General features: G+C 36.1%; 2 long non-coding RNA genes and 1 other non-coding gene across 3 annotated transcripts; all 3 read right to left on the reverse strand.

The window, feature by feature from the left end:
• Positions 1-273: 273 nt before the first annotated feature.
• Positions 274-1,454, reverse strand: LOC111787697 (uncharacterized). The gene is made up of 2 exons (XR_015419987.1): positions 1,126-1,454; positions 274-585 (listed from the first exon to the last, which is right to left on the reverse strand). It is a non-coding gene; the product is annotated as an uncharacterized LOC111787697 (long non-coding RNA).
• Positions 1,455-14,910: 13,456 nt separating this feature from the next.
• On the reverse strand, positions 14,911-15,604 carry LOC111787698 (uncharacterized). Its single transcript, XR_002814027.2, has 3 exons — positions 15,513-15,604; positions 15,307-15,423; positions 14,911-15,199 (listed from the first exon to the last, which is right to left on the reverse strand). It is a non-coding gene; the product is annotated as an uncharacterized LOC111787698 (long non-coding RNA).
• Positions 15,605-17,128: 1,524 nt separating this feature from the next.
• Positions 17,129-18,231, reverse strand: LOC111785721 (uncharacterized). Its single transcript, XR_015419986.1, has 2 exons — positions 17,866-18,231; positions 17,129-17,433 (listed from the first exon to the last, which is right to left on the reverse strand). It is a non-coding gene; the product is annotated as an uncharacterized LOC111785721 (transcript).
• Positions 18,232-23,280: the final 5,049 nt, after the last annotated feature.

Genomic DNA, 23,280 nt, shown 5'->3' on the forward strand with positions numbered 1-23,280 from the left:
TTTATTTTAAATTATTAAATAATATTTTTATTTTAAATTTAAACCTTCACCGTCAAAAACTAAATACTTAATACACATTAAATAAATTAAACTTATTTTATTATAAATAATAGTTTTAATAAATATGGTATTACGTCGATATAAGTTATTAATAGAAATAATTTAAGGAAACATACCAATTTTAATTTATAAGACAATTTAGTGCATTAACATTATTATCCTAATTTTTTCGATATAAATAAACAAAGAGAAAAAATAATAATAAGATGCATATAACCACACTTAATTATTATCAATTATTTTATTTCCACAATGTTTCCAAATCATCGTTACTTAGAACATTTACATCGAGATCGATGTGTAAACGATATGGGGTGGTCGAGAACTAGAGGGAATTGATAGCAATTTTCATCCCAGCTTGGCAGTGGCCTGGGGTGGTGCATATGAAGAAGTTGTGTCCTCTTGAGACCATGATTTCATCCTTGCCTGAATTGAACACTTTGGCGCCTCTTGGAGCTATGCAGCTTCTATAACCCCCCTCGTCCACTGCCACCACGTTGTGAACTGTCGGGTTATAGTTGAATCCTACAAAAAAAAAAAAAAAAAAAAAAAAAAAAAAAAAAAAAAAAAAGTATGAATTCGTTTAGTTTACTATCAACGATATAACTGCGAATTCGATCGGATACTTTTTTAATATATTTTATATAGCCGTAATTTAACGACCCATATCCTCTTTGGGCTTTCCCTTTTGGGCTTCCCCTCAAGGCTTTAAAACGAGTCTGCTACGGGACTTGTGTTTTTATATAATATCCAGATCCTCTTTGGGTTTTCCCTTTCGAGCTTCCCCTCAAGGCTTTAAAACGAGCTTGCTACGGGACTTGTGCTTTGATATAATTTATCTTATCTTCAGGATTTGGTTAGTAAAATGGGACTTGTGCTTTGATATAATTTATCTTATCTTCAGGATTTGGTTAGTAAAATATTTTCTCTTTTCTCTGGACTTTCTATCCCACTTCTGTTTTTCATTCTTAACATAGTATCAAAGCATCATTCTTTAACAGATATGATTAAGCACGTAAAACATTAGTTACTATTTAACTATCAAAACGAGAGTTGAAAACTCACTTAATATGTCACCGGCTCTAAACACCTTCCCATTAGGCCATCCTTCCGTGCCCAGGTTCCATCCGTTCGAGTCGCCAACAACAAAAGTTGTAGCAGCATCGCCATGTTCGAAGCCAAGTAGCAGCAGCAACGCCATTGCAACAGCCACCGTGCTCATCGAAACCGCTCCACTGCTCCCCTCGTGTCGAGCCATTCGTGAAGCCGAAGTAGCTCTCAAGAAAGATATGGAAAACAATTGTGTTCCATTGAAGCTTGGAAATGATGGTTATAAAGATATGTAAAACATACCAAACTTGCCTTTTTCTTTTTCTTTTCCTTTGATTGGTGCAGGGAAGTAGTGGACGGTTTTGCAATTGATTATGTCTACTCGTTTTGCTATTAAAAGAAAGAGAAACAATCTTCCTCCTTTCTTTCTAGTAACCTGTCGTTCCTTCCCCAAATATCTCTCCTCAACCCACCTCAGCCAAAAAAATTCCAGTTTGCAAAAATTAATAAAATGGCAAAGAAAATTTGGGAACAAAATTAAAAGGGAGTAAATACGGATAAAGAGAAAAACAAGAAAAGTAAGCAATAGAGTAAATACAGATAAAAAAAAAAAAATAAGAAAAGCAAATATAGAGGACAAGAAAGCACAGAATGACTTAAATAAGATTTTTAATAAAAACATGATCATATATATAACAGTCCAAAACTTTTAACAATGGACCAATGTAAATTAAAAAAATAATTTTATAGAGTTCAAACTTGAAACTGATGTCATGGGCTCACAAACGTTGGCTTGGATTTCAAAGGACAGAATCGAACTTTCATTAATGATAACTTCTAGACATCAACCTAAGCTAATCAAGTAAGTGGTCTTACTATCGGCATAGTTATATTTGATGTTGACACGTGCCTCGTGGTTCGGCACGTGTCATATATATTGATATGTATGAGTTGTTTGTGGATTGATATGCATATCATATGTTATGTATATGTTATAATATGTGAATTACGGTACGATGTGTTCAATGATATGTTTGAGATAGGATACGATAAGGATGCACAAGACGAAATGTGACGATAGGAGTAAGATGCGTTCATGAAACGTTAAGGTTAGGTTACATACCGAAGTGCTATGGATATGAGAGATTGATAAAAGAATATGGTTAGGTTATGTGTAGTAAGGGATATGGGTAGAAAGGGATAGGTTTGTGATAGATTGATAGAACAATAGTGTTAGGATATGTTCCTGTGATGATATGACTAAGGTACGTTCATGTAACGACATGACTGTGATAGATATAAGACGTTAAGGCTATGATAAGTAAGGGAACGATATGACCACGAAGTGTTTACGCTATGATGTGATTATAATACGATATGTGAATGACGGATATATATATATATGTTGTCATATGATATGAAATATGTTATGGTATGAGATATGTGATAAATTGACTTGTTTATGATATGATATATTGTGATGCAATATGTGCTGAAGAAAAGAAAAATGACCAACAAGGGATAAAAAATATTTAGAAAAATTACAGAGTTTTCGAAGAAAATAGTAATAAAATATTCGAAAAGTGGCAAATTACCAAAATATCCCTGGAATGATGGATAATTACGAAAATGCCCCTCTAATCATAATCAGAGCATCTACAGTGACCATTTGAGCAAAATCTTTCGAACCTTGAATCTCAGCCGTTGGATCTCCTCCAAAATTGGATATGATCTAGAAGACGGACATATCATCACATCCAACGGCTGGTATTCAAAATCAAAGTCGGTGAGGCTCTGATCGGAGTAGATATTTCCGGCTGATATTCCATGAAATCCAAACCGCCAATTCACGACGATTCTAGAGCTCTCAATGTCGGTTTAAGCTTCTCCTCTAAAGTATGCAGTTGGGGCAACAATATGGAACAAGAATCGAGCAAGGTTGAGAGCCCATTCAAGAGTTATGAGTGTTTAGATTGTGGGTCTCCTACTCTCTGATTTCTTCCAAATTCGAGAGCAATTCTCCACCATTTCTCCCCAAACGTGTTCCTATAGTTTCTAAACAAGATTACCCACAAGTTCTGTTTAGGAATGATGTGCTGAAAGTGCCCAGAAACAATTTTCCCAATACAATCCCCCATTGAAGAACTTAAAGGAAAGCTTGAAAATGCAATCTAGGGATACACGACGATTCGTCGAGCAAGAACGATCCCAATAAGTTTCTGCGCCTCCATGGAGTGTTTCCGTTGAATACCACGAAGAGAAATAACCTCGGGAGCGTGCCCAATTGAAGGAAATCGATTTTGGGCTTAAGTTGGGGATAAGTGACGAAATCCTAGCTACGATCCCTTTTCCTTCAAATTAAGGATTCCTTTAGCTTCAGAGGAAGGATTTGGGTGATTTTGATGAAGGGAATCGTGAGTCAAAACGTCGTAGAACAAGTTACCCAAGAGATCGAAAATCCAACGTTTCGGGAAGTTGCATACTGAGAAGGATCTCTCAAAATTAAGGCCCACACTCAAAGAAGTTCCTCCAAACCAATTCCTATAGCTTGAGGAAAGGATATGGAAGAGGTTCCATGGAGAAATAGGGCCTTGAAAACCCCTAAAATTGGCTGCCCAATGATGAATCCCCTATTTTAGCTACGGCGAGGAAAATGATTTTGGACGAACTTTGGAGGCGAATATCTTAGGCTACGATCAACAAAAAGAAACTAGACACAATAAGGAGTCTGTGGAAGGAAATTGGAAGTAATCCGGATACCGGAAGCTCAAGAATGGAGGTCCCGAACGTCGACGATGAGGTAAGTAGCCACATTGGATTTTTCTTAAGAAGTACTTGTAGGAATCGCTTGGATTTTTATATGAACCCTAAACGAAGTATGACAAAAGGATATATGAAAGAAAAATTCAAAGAACCGTGAGTTAAGGCTCTCAACCGACCAAATTACTCGAGATTGAAGGAACATTAAGATAACCTACTAAATGAGCTATGATTCCTATGAAATTTTATTACTGAGCATAATATATCATTCTAAGGTTATGTATGGAATTTTGCGGTCATTGGATAAGGATAAGTAGGTAAACCAAGAAATGGGGAGAAATGACCATAATGCCCCTAAAAATATCTACCTACGGTTAATGACCAAGATGACCTCCAAATACTATGAAACGCTACAGTAGATCTTCTTTATGATGCTTGATTAGGTAATGAAGTTTGAAAGTCATTGTAACTCGTTAAGGAGCAAAACCAAGAATTAGGGGTAAAATGACCATAATGCCCCTACGGAAGACTACCTACGGGTTAAGCCCTAAATGACTTCCCAACATTATGAAATCTTGTATGAATCCTTATCTCAAGAGGTTGTATAAGGAAATGAAGTTTGGGAGTCATTAGAAAACGTTAGGTAGCGAAACCAAGATATGGGGAAAACGTATATCACGAACCATGCAACTTTGCCTCCTAGGATGACGAAAGAGGTATCCACGAAATAAGAGATTCTCCACAAGTACCCTTGGTTTCTAATGAGACTCTACGTGCACAAGACCACGTCGGAGCTATTCCTAAGAAGAACTTGTATGTTCCCAAGCTTGACCCAAGACATTATGCATAAACCTAGGATCCCCAAGAATGCATAGAAACACCTAGGTTAATGCAAATGACATGCTTAACAAGTTGCTAGGATCCATGCCCGGAGTAACCGTTATCTCCCATCACGAAGTGTACCACGAGACCCCTATTCCTCTTTAGGTGAGATGCCCTGCTATATCTACCATGAGCATGATGCCACGATGAACTTATGTTTTAAATTTTAATGGTTTAATTTCGCGAAAAATTTACGGGTCATTTTAGAGCATCGAGTCAGCCCGGTCCTTGCACGAACTGACTAGTGAGCCCATACTCGCAGATCACATACATTGGTTTACCCCTTTTTCTTTGGTAGTTCAACGGGCGGTCGCCCCTCCAACAAGAAAAGGTATAAATATGGAAACTTCTCTGCCATTTGGATCGGAGAATTTATGGAGGAAATCGGTTTTTAAATTTCCAGAAACCACACGATTATATAGCCAAAGGGAATACGTTGTGTGTAGAGTATATGATACACATCCAAGGTGCCCAATAAGAATAGTACCGTACAAAAAATAGACTGATATGATAGGTCTTGTCATTGCATTCGCATGTTCTTGCATTTAACCTCCAACAGTGGGTCACTTACTGATTATTTCTTCAAATACTCAACCACGTGATACCTCTGTTTCAGGGAAAGGCAACGGTGCAATAGCCCAAAAATAAATAAATAAAATTAAAAAAAAACAACCTTTCCCACAATTATCTCTCCTCAACCCATCCTTAGCCGCCATAACAGTTACTGCAAAAAAAAAAAAAAAAAAAAAAAAAAAAAAATAAATAAATAAATAAATAAATAAATAAAAATAAAAATAAATAATTGTCAGATTTACTTGAGAAAAAAAAGAGAACTGCCTCTACCTAGTTGAGATTCTCATTTAGGTGAAGATAGATCTGATCAATAATAAGTATATATAATCTTCATTCTCTTTTATCCTATTTTTTTTAGAAATCACAACAAATTATAATTAGATCTTCATCCAATTATTACAAATGTTTAGCTTTGAGTTAGAAACTAGATGTAGATTAGTAATATTAGATTTAATTTATATTTGTAAACAAATGAATAGATTAAAAATGTAAATTAGTAATATTATATTAAATTTATATCAATAGCCAAATGAATAGTTTAAAAATAGAATTACCAAGAAAATTTGTGAACAGGAAACATTTGGAAACAGAGATCCACTGGAAATTTGGAATACATGATAACAGAACCAATAGGCAGTAGATAAAAAAAACGAAGATTAAGGAATTAAAAACCACAAACTAAATATAAAGAGAAAGGTAAATACAGAGAGTAGTAAAGCCCATGAAATAGTTGTATCTACTTTTTTATACAACAGTAACCATGGAAAATAAGATTTTTAATAAAAATATAATGACAGATAATATAACATTTCAAGACCTTTAACAATGGACCAATGTAAATTAGAGAAATAATTTTGTAGAATTCAAACTTGAAACTGATGTCATGGGCTCACATAGGTTGACTTGAATTTCAAAGGACAGAATTGAACTTCCATTAAAGATATATTCGTGACAACAACTTAAGCTAACTAGGTAAGTGACCTTACTATCGACATGGTTATATTTGATGTTGACACGTGTCTGTGGTTCTGCACGTGTCATATATACTGATATGTGTGAATTGTCAGTGAATCGGTATGCTTATATTATGTTTATGTTATGTTATAATATGTGGATTGTATGATATCAATTATGGTACGATGTGTTCAAGGATATGTTCGAGATAGGATACAAGAAGGATGCACAAAACGAAATGTAACGATAGGAGTAAGATACGTTCATGAAACGTTAAGGTTAGGTTACATACCGGAGTGCTATGGACAGGAGAGATTGATGAAAGAATATGGTTAGGATATGGGTAGAAAGGGATAGTTTTGTGATAGATTGATAGAACGATAGCGTTAGGATACGTTCCTGTGATGATATGACTAAGGTATGTTCACGTAACGATATGACTGTAATAGGTATAAGAACGTTAAGGCTATGTTAAGTTAGGGAACGATATGACCATGAAGTGTTTACGATATGACATGTTATGATACGATATATTGTGATGTGATGTGTTATGTTTAGATTGTTTTGTGTGACCATTGAGGTAATTGTTGTAAAAATTACACTTTATGAAATGGCATGTTAAAAGCATGGAGCGTTATGTTATGTTTGCTAAATTGTATGTATACAGCATGTTATGAATGACATGATATCACGATAAATGAAATGAAATGTAACCCCGTTAGGATTATGTATGATATGTAGACTGAAAAATGAGAAAGAACATGTTAAGCATGAAAGATGATAGGGGGGTTATATTCATTAATGATAAAAGTAGAAATATTGGGGACCTCATGCATTATGTGTGCTCATGCATTTGGGGGGATACCCCTATTCCATCACGAGGGTACGGACGCGTACATCCAATGGCAGGACAACGATCGTTATGTTTTGTATAGTGCTGCCGTGACGGTTACTAGTTCTAACGGGTGTCCGGCCTAAGGAGCTCCCAGAGTATGCTCGCCTGACAAGGAATGAGGCCCAGCAGTGTGCGAATTGACTGGTGTGCCCATACTTGCATGTATGGGCTGTGTGTAGAGTATACGGTACACGTCCAAATTACCCGTTAGAACAGCACCGTAGGAAGACAGATTGAAAGATAGGTCCCATCATCTCATTTGCATGTGATTGTTGCATTTAACCCCAAAAGTGGGGTCACTTACTGAGTATTTCTTTAAATACTCAAGCCATGTGCTACTACATTTTTCAGGTTAAGGCAAGACATTCCTGTACGGCTGACGACGGCATCGCAACTCGAGACCATGACACATGCATAGGATAGTGATATTTATTTTCTTAGACTTAGGCTAGAATAGGATGTTTTTAACTTAAACTCTTATTTATTTTATTTAGTGTTTTGTTGTGTCGTTTTAAAGATGTTTTCGAAACACACAAGTCCATGGCTGTGTTATAAGATAAAGTTTATATTTTATGGAATTTAAATGAAGTCTTAAACCTTCAATGTTTATGGTACGTACACAGTAGCAACCTTAAATTAAGTAGAAAATTTTGGGTCGTTACAAAGCCATTCCTTCGACGGCATCGCAACTCAAGACCATGGCACATGCATAGGGTAGTCGCATTTATTTTCTTAATCTTAGGTTAGAATAGGATGTTTTTTAATTTAAAAGTTTATTTATTTTATTTAGTCTTTTGTTGTGCGTTTTCAAGGTGTTTTCAAAACACGTAAGTCGGCTGTGTTTTAAGCTGAAGGTTATGTTTTATGTAAGTTTAAATGAAGTATTTCCACATTCATGTTTATGATATGTATACAGTAGCGACCTTAAATTAAGTAGAAAATTTCGGGCCATCACAAAGCATGACGCAAATCTCGGTCTACATATCAACTAGCGGCCTATAACACCGCTCGAAATAAAAAAGAGTTTGTGCCACTCATTGCAATTTTTTGATCAATTAGGTGTAGGAAGGTATTTCATTAAGTTGAACCAGGCGTACGTCCAAGTGCGAGCCACTCCTTTTCGACGAAATACATCTTGAATTAGGTCCAACATATAAAATCAATGCAATATAATAGTTTATTCCAAAATTTAGCCGACTATATTTTCAACATAAATTTGAATAACTATTATACTATTTATTCAAAAAAAAAAAAAAAAACGAATATATGTATATAATAAAAGAATGTCTAAAACAATTGAGTTAAGTTTAGATTAGGTTCTTTGTATTAATTCACACCATATTCATTTTGATAAAAAAAAATAATGAAAAAATGATTCTCTTGTATGTATAATTTAAAAATCCAAGAGGAGTGATTATAAATTTAAGGGGTGATTTTGTATTGTGCGTCGGAATGCAATGATTGATGCAAAAATTATAGGAAGAATTTATATTTAATATTGAAGAGGGAAGCCAAATATATGACATAACTATTCGGTGCGAAAAATTTATTTAAAATATTTCATAACGACACTATGACTTATACGTTCATTATAGGTTATTAAAACAAGATGGGGAAAAGTAAATAACGTGAGTTTTAAATAAAACTAGAAAATAAAGCATTGTCGTGATCTAACCTGAGGGCTATGGAAGAAAAACAACATGAGTGCATTTACACTAACTTTAGTCTCATGGTTGCCACCGTGATATCGTCTGATTTAGTCTCGGGTAAAAGTTAAGGCACTCCTGTACGGATGTACAGAGGTGTCTTACCTTTACTTGAAAAATAAGAGTAGCACGTGACTTGAGTATTTTAAGAAAGACTAAGTACGTTATTATTGGGGTCAGGAAATGCAATCATATACAATCATGTTTGGGACATATCATTTCATAAAACTCTATTTCATGGCCTTAAACTCTTCTTTTCCGTTTGAGCTAAAATTGGATGTTTAGTATATCTCTACACACGACCCACGTATGCACACATGGACCCACTAGGCAGGCGTATACGTACCCTTGAGCCTGCCTTTCAGCTAGCTCACACGCGTACTGCTAGAGCCATAGAGGGAAAGAAGCCCACATAGTATTATGGTGTACAGAATATCGTATCATAACATTATGGCAGACATAAATGTCGTAACATACGCGTCCATACTAATCATGACGAGAAAGTATCCCGATGCATATGACACACAAAAATGTCTGAGGTCTCTCTAGCTTCAAATCATATAATATGTAGATCGTGCATTCGTTCTTTCATAAACGTTTTCAAGAATACATTATTGACATATCAACATTTCACAGTCTAAAAAATAAACATGCTAACATGGTGCGTACAATATCATAGCATAACATAAGTCATAATACATCATCACGTAGTCTTGACATTACATAAGTCATAACACTACATAACATAATTTACATCATAGCAATCATAAAATACGACACATGGAGGGGCCATAGAGAACGTGCCATTTTTTATGGTTGTACATTTTCAACCGTCTGACATCGTGATCTTGACATGCTCATGACAAGCCAGGAGGGATATCCAAACCTCCTATTTATTTTTCGTTTGTCTTCATGACTTCATTGGACCTTAGGTGAGGTTTGTCTTCGTCAACCGAATACAACTTGTGCAGAATTCAAGCTTGCTCGGGCCTACGTGTGCATGTTCAATCTTCTCCAACCCAACCGACTTGCCTCTATACTAGTTCAAGTTATTCGGCTCGACCTTGCCTCTGCTTGAGGCCAAGGTCTCTCACGTGCAACGTCACGTCTCAATTCTCATCTTGGTTCCCAATTGACATGGCCATCATGTTTTGATGTCATCCCAAGTCCTGGGATGTCATCGATTAACTTAGCTCGCTCGATCATGCTCATCGAGAACAGATCCATATGTCGCTCACATGATCGAGACATCCCGAGCATCCATCCATCAAGTTATATCGATGCGTTGGATCATCGTGTGTCCATGTTAGTTCATTTATAAAATCCATTATGGATAGCAAGTGCATAATCCAACCTCTGACACATACACAATGGCACAATTTTGGCCCACCAATGTCGTGCGGCACTGTCTTGGAATACCCATTTCAATGGAAGTCGTCAGAGACACTCGTCTGTGACACATGAATATGTCATGAGGTAGCTCACTTAGCCACAGGGCCCAGAGATGGTGGAGAGTTGACACCACGCCTTCTCCTAAGGTACATTTTGAGACATTTTTCGGTATGGTAGTTGTAAACAAGATTTTGGAGAAATGGACATACTGTGTCATGAAGAGTTCGTCCTATGTCCAATTGACACAAAATTTGATGAGTTTTCAAATTTTATATGAACAAACTTGACTTTAGGATCGCATGCCCAAATTCCTTTTTCGAGGTTAAGGCCTGGGGCCCTACCCGACCTTTCAACAAGTCTATCAATGACACTCTGTCAACATTGTTGCCTCTGTCTTGCCTATGAACATTTCTATGGTGGGTTAGATGATGCACCATCCTCCTCGGTTGCATCATGGCATTCGTATTTTTTCGGCTTTTACGTGGCTTGTTGGACATCACTATTATGTTGTCACCTTGTCTTGTCTATACGTGAGGGTCACAACCTACTCTCTTCATAGTATGATTCAATTCATCCAACCATGCCAATATCATTCAATTCATCCAACCATGCCAACAATAGAACACCTTATATAGCTGGCCTGAGTCGAAGTTACAAGATAATCCTAAAGCTGGTTCAAAACCGCTCCTGAAATTTTAATTTCACCTATGTAAACCCATGTCATCAAGTTACGGCATGATATACAATTTAATTCATCCAAAGGTGTCAATTAATTCAACTTTTAGCCAAAAGGTAACTTAGATGGACCAAAATGAGGTCTTACTCACTCAATTGCTCCCGAAAATATAAAAACTACTTTGAAATGGTCCAAAACAATAAGAACAAGTCCCAAAAGTTCGAATAACTCAAATACGAGCCAAATATGTCGGCTACATCGAAATAGAGTCACTGAAACCGAGCTCAGCCAATGTTATAAGGCACGTGATTCAGAATATTGTTTTTGTTTGGTTCATGGGGTGACTATGGAGCAGGATGTTGCAAGGGTTGCCGAACCAGGTTCGGTTGCAGGTAAATTTAGGTGTGCGGGTCACTAAATGCCTTTGGGCTGATGGCGCGTGTGTATGGCCTTCGGTCATACGCGCGGACTGAAGCCGAATGGAATGGGCTGACAAGGTTCAATCTATGGGGAGTTCTCGACGTCATCGTCTATGGGATTCCATAATAATCTCCTCATTTTCTTTCTCCTCTTCTCTGTCTTTACAAGGTTGACAGTAATCTCCTCATTGTTTCTTAATTTATTTTTTATCATCACTACATCATATACCTCTAAAGGAACTTTCATTCTACAGTGTATTTCTCTCTTATCTCTTCCTTTCCTTTCGTTCCCATGTGGCTTCTTCTATTTTGTGGTTTTGCCACATTACTTTAACAAAGATGATGTCTCTGATGCGTATAGCTTTCACCTCATGAGCCACGATTTTTTCTGGCTTTTAGTCATAACTCAATTCCTCATCTACCTGTAGCGGTTCATAATCTGTCACGTTGCTTGGTTCAGTTATATACTTGCGGCGTATCGACATATTAAATACGTTGTGCACTGATGAGAGGAATGGTAATAGGGATAGTATGTATGCCACTGTTTTGACGAAGCATGGGCTCTACATGCCTTTACATTTGAACCTTAAGACGCCTTTCATCAGGACCACCTTCAAGAATACTATGTTGTCCACTTCAAATCCTAAGCTCATCAGGACCACCTTCAAGGATACTATGTTGTCCACTTCAAATCCTAAGCTCCTACGCCTCTCATCAGAATAATTTTTCTGTCTACTCTGATTTGTGCGCATTCTCGCCCTGATCTGTTGTACAGCCTATTGGTAGTCTAGACTAACTCGAATCCCAACAACTCTCATTCACCTACCTCATCCCCAGCAAACTTAGGACCTACACCATTTCCCCGATTATGCTTCAAACGGTGTCATCTCAATAGTTGCTTCGAAAATGTTGTTATAAAAGAACTCCATAAGATACAACTTAAATTCTCAACTACCTGCAAAATCCAACACACAGGCACGCAATATATCTTCCAAGATATGGTTCAAACGCTCCATCTAACCATCGGCTTGTGGAAGGATACCAGTAATGAAGTCAACGCGAATACCCAATGTTATTGAAAACTATGATAGATATTGGGTGCATAGCGTGGGTCTCAATCTGACATATGGGTATTTGCACTCCATATAGTCTAACAATATCTCTCATGTATAGTTAGTCTAACTCTCAACAACATAGGTATCCTCTCCAAGTAAAAAGTATATGGACTTGGTAAGTTTTTCAGCGATCATCTATATCATTGTATATCCTTTCAGAATCTTTGTAGACCCACATTGAAGTTCATTACTATTTTTCATATTTCCAATATGGAATGCTCAAAGGTTGCAACAACCATACCATCTTTGGTTCCTCATAATCCATCAACCATCACCCCTTAAAGGCCATAAATGAGTCTCTTGAGGTCATAAATAACTCCCACTTGTTCATACATCATTAATTTTCTAACAACCTACATTAGCTCATGGATCTTACCTAATTACCCTTAAGATCATAAATGAGCCGCATATAAAGTTTCATATCATTTAGAGTTCTTTACGGTCTTGAAAACATCATAGAATTCTTATTGGGTACTTTTGATCATTTACCAACCCAAATCTTGGTTTAAATCCTCAACGTATTCCAATAACCTTGAATATTTTCATAATCCTTCTAAACCATCACATAAGGAAAAATTTATACTCAAAGGTCATTTGGGTCATAAGCCAGTGAGCCATAATCATAGGGGATTTTGGTCATTTTTTAGCTACCCGCTCTTCCCCCTAACCTAATCCAATGACCACAAAATTTCATACATAACTTAGTAGGTTCATGGCTCAGGCGCATCCTTGAAATCAACATTCACGTGGATACTAATGCATGAAAAATATCAAATATTTAACCAAACCTTAATTCCAACCATTTTTTTTTTTTTTTTTTTTTTTTTTTTTTTATTACGTCATTTAAGATAACTTGATTTCTTCTTTTAACTAGATTAATGGTTTAACTAGTTTCATGTATTACTTGGACTTTCAAGTCACATCTTCTGAACCTTGCTAAATTGGACTTTCAAGTCACATCCTCTAAACCTTGCTCAACACGAGACCCATTTACCTATATATCCTCACAAACTCATTTTAAAAGATTCCCATGGTAGAAAGAGGGTACAGATAATTGGTATTGCAGAGTCATAGTGGATATCATGATATGTAAGAGAACTTGGGATACTAAATCAACTTCAAATAAAGGGTCTTGGAACCCAACTACAACAATATCTTTGAAACATCTTGAAATGGGCTATTTTTCTACCAAAAAAAAAATTAAAAAAAAATGTTTAGATTGAGCAATGAAATATATTAGTGCAAGGGTATAGGGAAGATTACCATGGAACTTTTAGTTGATTTAGAGACAAATTCTACCATTGTAATCCTGGCGATCCTTCGCCCAAATCATTCTTAAATTTAAGACATATCCTTAAAGTCTCGTATTGTAGTCTATCTCCATAAAATTTCTATAACACTTTGACGATGATCGTAACACCTCATTGATACTTTTAAATCACGTTAGAGGCTCTCAAAATGCAACCTTGACGTCTTTTCAACCCATAATTGTCACCATACTATTATATAGACATTATTCTCATATTCTCTAGTAGAGTTTAGGTGACATCTCCGTAGTTGGCCCCATAATGTAAGTGTTGGATTATGGAGCATGCTGCTTATTTATAGCTCATCCTACGGTTCTACGTAGTAAAGCTATATGTGGTAAATGACATATAATGCAAATGGTCATATATAGTGAAAAAGGATATATAATAAAAGGCTATGGATGATTATATATGGTAAATTTATAGTAAACTGAACCATATATATATAGTGCTTTTAAAATGTACTTTGTGCCTTCTCTATATTGTCTCTTACCGTACATACTTAAAGTCATCAATATAAATCTTTATTCAATATTCCTCCTTTCATTTTCTCTCTCCTATTCTTTGTGATCATCTAGATCGAGTGTGTGTGTGTGTGTTATTGTGTGATCCTATGAACTGGTATCAAATTTAGGCGAGATTCATCATGATCTGTGAAGATCGAAAGCTCAAATGTTGGAATTAAGAAGTTTAATGGATCCGATTTTGATTTTGGACGATGCAAATTGAAGATTATCTATACTAGAAAGATCTTCAAAAACCCCTGTAGGAGGTGAATTCGGATACCATGAACACGGAGCAGTAGAAGCTCAAGGATCGGCCGGCCTCAGGGTTGATCCGGTTGACGCTATCAAAAAATGCGGCGTTCAACATCATCAAAGAGAAGAAAATATCAGATCTGTTGAAGGTACTGTTGAGTATGTACCAAAAAAACGTCGCCTATGAACAAGGTGTATTTTATGCGGAGATTATTTAATTTACAAATATGTGACGGTGAATCTATTGCTGATCATATAAATGAATTCAATATGATTGTAAGTCGACTGATATCGGTGGAAATTAATTTTGAATATGAAATTAAAGCATTAGTTTGATGTCATCTTTACCGGAATTGTGGGAAATTAAAGCTCAGGTGAAATTAAAGCATTGAAAGTATTCCCATATGGTACAAGCAAATCACAACTAATTCGATAATATTTTCAGACCCTTTGCAATCGAAGCAAGTTCACGATTAGGAGTTTATTGATGAACCCGTGATCATCTCTATATCACAGCATACATACCACTTGCGTAAACATATCATAAACAGAGATATAGTATAGTAATCTAGACATACCTTCACGTAGATGTGTCTTTTTCCATCATCAATTCTCACATTGCAGACTTTTGATTTTGGTTTCTTCATCAAACCTTCAGTATTATTCAATTCAAACGTAATGAGCAACATATCATCGAGTTTGGTCAAGAATTGAGGGAGATATTATCTACTAAAGTTCCTCAAAACCCCAAAATCGTACCTTACATTTCCAAGCTCAATCTCCTTCTATAGTCCCTCTTGGTTCACGAATCCTTCTTGAAAGTGTAAATCGTCCTCTAACGAGTCTATACCAATCAACCACGATCAATTTCATACCCTGCAGAGAGAGAATTTAGAATATGAAACTCTAAAGCCAAACCATAAAAGTCATCTTAAACTCGAAACAGGTACTCTCCCTTCACAAACCGGGCTCAACTACTGTTAGTGGACGGAGATGGGGAAAATTTGTTCGTCTCCACCCTGCTCCAGGGACGTTTCTACCATCAAGCTGATTTTGGATCAATTTAAATTTAACAAAATAATAATAATAATAATCAAATTTCATTAAAGGGCAACCACCTCTTTCTTTAATCAAATTTCATTGAAAGAAAATAATTTAAAAATCTATACGCTTCTTTAAGTACTAAAAAAAAAAAAGTTTATTTTCAACCAATTTTACCATGTATTTTAAAAATGTAAGTTTAATTAAATTTTTTTTTCCAAATATAGAATAAATTTGACTTTCCTTTAAATTATGCTATTTTTTTATTATTATTTTATACATAATTAAATAAATTGATGACTATTTAATTTTCAATTTTAAAAATTGCTTTAGCTTTCTTTTATAATTTCCTTACCGTAAAATCCATTTGTCTGAAGAAAAGTATTTAAATTCTAAATAAGATTTTAAAAAAACATAACATTTTTTTAATGATGTTTCTTTCTTTGTGAGTTTTGGGAATATCTCCATTCATAGATCCGAGATCCACATCTATTATGAATTGAAAGGTCCGAATAATCAACTCTGCAATCAGTTGTTAGAATCAATAGGTCTTCAAATAATTCATTTTAAAAAATTGAAACCCTTCTTATTGGATGATCATGATACTTCCCAAAAATCGAAATTATTCTATATTGAAGGTATGTCTAGATTACTATACTATATCTCTGTTTCCTATTTCTCAATGATATCCCACAATCAAGACAATTTCCTATTTCTCAATGATATACCACGATCAAGACAATTGGCTAAATCCTGTGAAACCGAAAAATTTTAGTCTACGAAATGAAATGGACCTCATAACAGGAAACGATTCCCGAAAGACAAGCGTACTCAAATTTAGCGAAAACCGGCTAAGGCCAACCAAGTAAGTGGTTTATGATGATGTTATATGATGACGACGATGCATGACAGCATGACGATATAAGATGTAAGAGAATGAAATTTATTAATATGACGTTATTCCATATTAAGATTCGATGATTTTCTTAAGTCACAACCCGTATGGAATATATATTTAAATAATTATAAAAAATTTCAAATATGATATATAAATATTAAAAAAAAAAACTTACAAACAATACCATCAATTCATTATTTATATTTATATAAATCAAGATCCCTAATTAGTTCATTATTTATATTTATATAAATCACAATAAATAATATTTATATTTGTTTATATAATTAATTATCTCCCTTTCTATATTTGTGAAATGTAAATACGTACTAATTAATGAACAAATTATTATCAATTATAAGCATTAAATTAATTAATTTTAAATCATTAAATAATATTTTTATTTTAAATTTCAACCTTCACGGTCAAAAACTAAATACTCACATTAAATAGATTAAACTTATTTTTATTATAAATAATAGTTTTAATAAATATGGTATTACGTCGATATAAGTTATTAATCAAAATAATTTAAGGAAACATACCCGTTTTAATTTATAAGACAATTTAGTGCATTAACATTATTATCCTAATTTTTTCAATATAAATAAACAAAGAGAAAAAATAATAATAAGATGCATATAACCACACTTAATAATTATTTTATTTCCTCAATGTTTCCAAATCATTGTTACTTAGAACATTTACATCGAGATCGATGTGTAAACGATATGGGGTGGTCGAGAACTAGAGGGAATTGATAGCAATTTTCATCCCAGCTTGGCAGTGGCCTGGGGTGGTGCATATGAAGAAGTTGTGTCCTCTTGAGACCATGATTTCATCCTTGCCTGAATTGAACACTTTGGCGCCTCTTGGAGCTATGCAGCTTCTATAACCCCCCTCGTCCACTGCCACCACGTTGTGAACTGTCGGGTTATAGTTGAATCCTACAAAAAAAAAAAAAAAAAAAAAAAAAAAAAAAAAAAAGTATGTATTCGTTTAGTTTACTATCAACGATATAACTGCGATCGGATACTTTTTGAATATATTTTATATAGCCGTAATGTAACGACCCATATCCTCTTTGGGCTTTCCCTTTTGGGCTTCCCCTCAAGGCTTTAAAACGAGTCTGCTACGAGACTTGTGTTTTGATATAATACCCAGATCCTCTTTGGGCTTTCCCTTTCGAGCTTCCCCTCAAGGCTTTAAAACGAGTCTGCTAAGGGACTTGTGCTTTGATATAATTTATCTTATCTTCAGGATTTGGTTAGTAGAATATTTTCTCTTTTCTCGAACTTTCGATCCCACTTCTGTTTTTCATTCTTAACATAGCATCAAAGCATCATTCTTAACTATCAAAACGAGAGTTGAAAACTCACTTAATATGTCACCGGCTCTAAACACCTTCCCATTAGGCCATCCTTCCGTGCCCAGGTTCCATCCGTTCGAGTCGCCAACAACAAAAGTTGTAGCAGCATCACCATGTTCGAAGCCAAGTAGCAGCAGCAACGCCATTGCAACAGCCACCGTGCTCATCGAAACCGCTCCGCTGCTCCCCTCGTGTCGAGCCATTCGTGAAGCCGAAGTAGCTCTCAAGAAAGATATGGAAAACAATTGTGTTCCATTGAAGCTTGGAAATGATGGTTATAAAGATATGTAAAACATACCAAACTTGCCTTTTTCTTTTCCTTTGATTCCTGCGGGGAAGTAGTGGGCCGTTTTGCAATTGATTATGTCTACTCGTTTTGCTATTAAAAGAAAGAGAAACAATCTTCCTCCTTTCTCTCCACTAACCTCTCGTTCCTTCCCCAAATATCTCTCCTCAACCCACCTCAGCCAAAAAAATCACAGTTTGCAAAAAGGAATAAAATGGCAAAGAAAATTTGTGAACAAAATTAAAAGGGAGTGAATACAGATAAAGAGAAAAACAAGAAAAGTAAGCAATAGAGTAAATACAGATAAAGAAAAAAATAAGAAAAGCAAATATAGAGGACAAGAAAGCACAGAATGACTTAAATAACTCTATCAACTTTTTTATACACCAGAAACTATATAAAATAAGATTTTTAATAAAAACATGATCATATATATATAACCGTCCAAAACTTTTAACAATGGACCAATGTAAATTAAAAAAAATAATTTTATAGAGTTCAAACTTGAAACTGATGTAATGGGCTCACATAGGTTGGCTTGGATTTCCTGACATAGGTTGGCTTGGATTTCAAAGGACAGAATCGAACTTTCATTAATGATAACTTCTAGACATCAACCTAAGCTAATCAAGTAAGTGTTCTTACTATCGGCATAGTTATATTTGATGTTGACACGTGCCTCGTGGTTCGGCACGTGTCATATATATTTATATATGTGAGTTGTTTGTGGATTGATATGCATATCATATGTTATGTATATGTTATAATATGTGAATTACGGTACAATGTGTTCAATGATATGTTTGAGATAGGATACGATAAGGATACACAAGACGAAATGTGACGATAGGAGTAAGATGCATTCATGAAACGTTAAGGTTAGGTTACATACCGAAGTGCTATGGATATGAGAGATTGATAAAAGAATATGGTTAGGTTATGTGTAGTAAGGGATATGGGTAGAAAGGGATAGGTTTGTGATAGATTGATAGAACAATAGCGTTAGGATACGTTCATGTGATGATATGACTAAGGTACGTTCATGTAACGACATGACTGTGATAGATATAAGACGTTAAGGCTATGATAAGTAAGGGAACGATATGACCACGAAGTGTTTACGCTATGATGTTATTATGATACGATATGTGAATGACGGATATATATATGTATATATATATATATATATATTGTCATATGATATGAAATATGTTATGGTATGAGATATGTGATAAATTGACTTGTTTATTATGATATATTGTGATGCAATATGTGCTCAAAAAAAGAAAAATGACCAACAAGGGATGAAAAATATTTAGAAAAATTACAGAGTTTTCGAAGAAAATAGTAATAAAATATTCGAAAAGTGGCAAATTACAAAAATATCCATGGAATGATGGATAATTACGAAAATGCCCCTCTAATCATAATCAGAGCATCTACAGTACCATCTGAGCAAAATCTTTCGAACCTTGAATCTCAGCCGTTGGATCTCCTCCAAAATTGGATATGATCTAGAAGACGGATATATCATCACATCCAACGGCTGGTATTGAAAACCAAAGTCGGTGAGGCTCTGTTCGGAGTAGATATTTCCGGCTGATATTCCATGAAATCCAAACCGCCAATTCACGACGATTCTAGAGCTCTCAATGTCGGTTTAAGCTTCTCCTATAAAGTCTGCAGTTGGGGCAACAATATGGAACAAGAATCGGGCAAGGTTGAGAGCCCATTCAAGAGTTATGAGTGTTTAGATTGTGGGTCTCCTACTCTCCGATTTCTTCCAAATTCGAGAGCAATTCTCCACCATTTCTCCCCAAACGTATTCCTATAGTTTCTAAACAAGATTACCTACAAGTTCTGTTTAGGAATGATGTGCTGAAAGTGCCCAAAAACCATTTTCCCAATTCAATCCCCCATTGAAGAACTTAAAGGAAAGCTTGAAAATGCAATCTGGGGATACACGACGATTCGTCGAGCAAGAACGATCCCAATAAGTTTCTACGCCTCCACGGAGTGTTTCCGTTGAATACCACGAAGAGAAATAACCTCGGGAGCGTGCCCAATTGAAGGAAATCAATTTTGGGCTTATGTTGGGGATAAGTGACGAAATCCTATCTACGGTCCCTTTTCCTTCAAATTAAGGATTCCTTTAGCTTCAGAGGAAGGATTTGGGTGATTTTGATGAAGGGAATCGTGAGTCGAAACGTCGTAGAACAAGTTACCCAAGAGATCGAAAATCCGACGTTTCGGGAAGTTGCATACCGATAACGATCTCTCAAAATTAAGGTCCCACACTCAAAGAAGTTCCTCCAAACCAATTCCTATAGCTTGAGGAAAGGATATGGAAGAGGTTCCATGGAGAAATAGGGCCTTGAAAACCCCTAAAATTGGCTGCCCAATGATGAATCCCCTATTTTAGCTACGGCGAGGAAAATGATTTTGGACGAACTTTGGAGGCGAATATCTTAGGCTACGATCAACAAAAAGAAACTAGACACAATAAGGAGTCTGTGGAAGGAAATTGGAAGTAATCCGGATACCGGAAGCTCAAGAATGGAGGTCCCGAACGTCGACGATGAGGTAAGTAGCCACATTGGATTTTTCTTAAGAAATACTTGTAGGAATCGCTTGGATTTTCATATGAACCCTAAACGAAGTATGACAAAAGGATATATGAAAGAAAAATTCAAAGAACCGTGAGTTAAGGCTCTAAACCGACCAAATTACTCGAGATTTAAGGAACATTAAGATAACCCACTAAATCAGCTCCGATTCCTATGAAATTTTATTACTGAGCATAATATATCATTCTAAGGTTATGTATGGAATTTTGCGGTCATTGGATAAGGATAAGTAGGTAAACCAAGAAATGGAGAGAAATGACCATAATGCCCCTAAGAATATCTACCTACGGTTAATGACCAAGATGACCTCCAAATGCTATGAAACTCTACAGTAGATCTTATTTATGATGCTTGATTAGGTAATGAAGTTTAAAAGCCATTGTAACTCGTTAAGGAGCAAAACCAAGAATTAGGGGTAAAATGACCATAATGCCCCTACGGAAGACTACCTACGAGTTAAGCCCTAAATGACTTCCCAACATTATGAAATCTTGTATGAATCCTTATCTCAAGAGGTTGTATAAGGAAATGAAGTTTGGGAGTCATTAGAAAACGTTAGGTAGCGAAACCAAGATATGGGGAAAACGTATATCACGAACCATGCAACTTTGCCTCCTAGGATGACGAAAGAGGTATCCACGAAATAAGAGATTCTCCACAAGTACCCTTGGTTTCTAATGAGACTCTACGTGCACAAGACCACGTCGGAGCTATTCCTAAGAAGAACTTGTATGTTCCCAAGCTTGACCCAAGACATTATGCATAAACCTAGGATCTCCAAGAATGCATAGAAACACCTAGGTTAATGCAAATGACATGCTTAACAAGTTGCTAGGATCCATGCCCGGAGTAACCGTTATCTCCCATCACGAAGTGTACCATGAGACCCCTATTCCTCTTTAGGTGAGATGCCCTGCTATATCTACCATGAGCATGATGCCACGATGAACTTATTATCTCCCTCACCTAAATGAGATGTCCTACATCATGAATTTTCAATAGGATGCCACGATTATGATAACGCCACCTATGCACGCATGGGGAGAAAATTAAGGGTTACTTTGGAAGAGTTTTTAGGGAACACAAGGCATGACATGACAACCCCTGAGGCTTAGTTCTTGAAAACGGAACAAGTAGTCATATCCTAGCTCAAGGTCTAGAGATGCTCCAACTTACCAACTATTCTCTTTAAGGCCTACTCTATATGACTTGAGAATAAGTTCAAGATTACAAGGTGGTTGGAGCAAGTTTGGAACCTAAACCAAGATGGAACTTAGGAAACGCCTAAAGGAAACATGTCAAGATTCAAGACCCTTCTAGAACCCTCTAAGGAGTCCCTTATGAACTTATGACCTTCTAGAATAACTCATGCTAGTTATTACGATGGGTTCATATGATCACGAATGTATTTAACAACTTACGCTTCAAGAAACATAAGAACCTTAGAAACTTACAAGATTAAGAATCAATAACAAGCTATACAACTACCAAGACAAGAAGAATGCTAGGTACCACTCAAACATAAGGGACCAAAGTCCTCAAGACTCAAAATTCAAGAATGCTAGGTAATACTCTAAGCATGTCCAATTGTGGCCCATACCTTCCCACCATGGGGTGCTTTCTAAGGAGGCCTTGTTTCCTCTTCTAGGTGGGATGCCCTGCATCGTGTTTCTCTTGCAGGATGTCATGTTTGGCCTCATTCCCCTCACCTAGATGAGAGGCCCTGCACCATGTTATGATTTGCAGGATGCCATGTTCATGTATGCACCGATCACGTGACCTTTATGGTCTATGCCATGTTCATGCATGCATCGATCACTTGACCTTTATGGTCTATCATGGGGAGTGACCTATGGGCACGATGGAGCAAGAAGAGAGTAAGTTACCCTAGCCATGAATCAAGAACCTCCTATGAACTCCCGCGGTACATCATGCTTATGACTTAGACTACGCTACTTGGAGCGTATGAAGCCTTGAGCGTAGGTATTAAGACTGTGTCGCTTGGAACGCATGAAGCCTCAGACACAGGTCGACAAGTTTATGTCTAGTACCGTAAATCCTAAGGGAAGTGTCTTGGAGAACGAATTAAGAAACATAACAAGAACATACGACAAGAACAAGAACAAGAACAAGAAAAAGAAAAGAAAGAAGGTGGTACCCTAGCATATCAAGGGCACGATTAAGAGCCTACAAGTAGGCTACTTACTGAGTCTTGTACTCATTCCTTATTCTCCATTTTTTTTTTCAGGAAATAATGAGCTGATCGAGGTCGGTAGCGCTATGGAGCAGGTGCCATAGACAAATCTCACCCGTCGTCCTCAACCCATTGTTTTAAGACGTTTTGTGTTCGTTCCTTATTTTGTATTTTAACCATTATGTTATATTTTAAATTATTAATGCGCCCACTATTTTCGTATAATGTAAATTATGTTTTAAATTTTAATGGTTTAATTTCGCGAAAAATTTACGGGTCATTTTAGAGTCATCGAGTCAGCCCGGTCCTTGCACGAAC

This window comes from Cucurbita pepo, chromosome 2 (assembly GCF_057944985.1).
Source record: "Cucurbita pepo subsp. pepo isolate OVF chromosome 2, ASM5794498v1, whole genome shotgun sequence".
Lineage (NCBI taxonomy): Eukaryota > Viridiplantae > Streptophyta > Magnoliopsida > Cucurbitales > Cucurbitaceae > Cucurbita > Cucurbita pepo.